The sequence below is a fragment of the Nothoprocta perdicaria genome, unplaced genomic scaffold (genome assembly GCF_003342845.1).
Source record: "Nothoprocta perdicaria isolate Ctin4 unplaced genomic scaffold, notPer1 scaffold_504, whole genome shotgun sequence".
NCBI lineage: Eukaryota > Metazoa > Chordata > Aves > Tinamiformes > Tinamidae > Nothoprocta > Nothoprocta perdicaria.
The window spans coordinates 132,175-132,900 of NW_020455760.1; positions in this window are offsets into that span (position 1 = coordinate 132,175).

Sequence of the window (726 nt, forward strand, 5' to 3'; positions counted from 1 at the left end):
GCCTGGCGCTCATTCTCCCAGGGCTGCGGTGGAGCATCCTGGGTCAGCATCATGGCTCTCAGACGTCATTAGAAGTAGCAGGAACATATTTGATGATCCCTTCCCATTCCCTTTGTGACCCTAAAGTGGGCAACGAAGCTGTGGATGCCAGCAGAGAGACTCTCAAGGTTTGTAAAGGGTTACAGAATCACAGAATCACAAAATATTCAAGGCTGGAAGGGACCTCTAGAGATCATCTAGTCCAACCTTCCTGCTCAAGCAGGCACACCCAGAGCATGTGGCACAGGGCGGCATCCAGGCGGGTTTTGAAGACCTCCAGAGAAGGAGACTCCACAACCTCCCTGGGCAGCCTGAGCCAGGGCTCTGTCACCCTCACAGTGAAGAAGTTCCTCCTCACCTGGAGACGGAACCTCCTGTGTTTCAGCTTATGTCCATTACCCCTTGTCCTATTGCTGGCCACCAATGAGAAGAGCTTGTCCCCTTCCTCCCTGCATTCTCCCTTCCTGAACTTATACATGTTAATCATATCATATCATAAAATATAAATACTTTATATTTTATTTCACTTTGCTTTTGATAAGCTTCGCACATGGGCCTTATGGTGATTTAATTACACGTAGAACACATCAGCTACACGAATTATAAGGGATTCACAGTAAAGTGGCACAAGTAAGTATATTTTGCAAAGTCTAATGGCTCTTTCTATTATATTTTATTGAAAAGAAA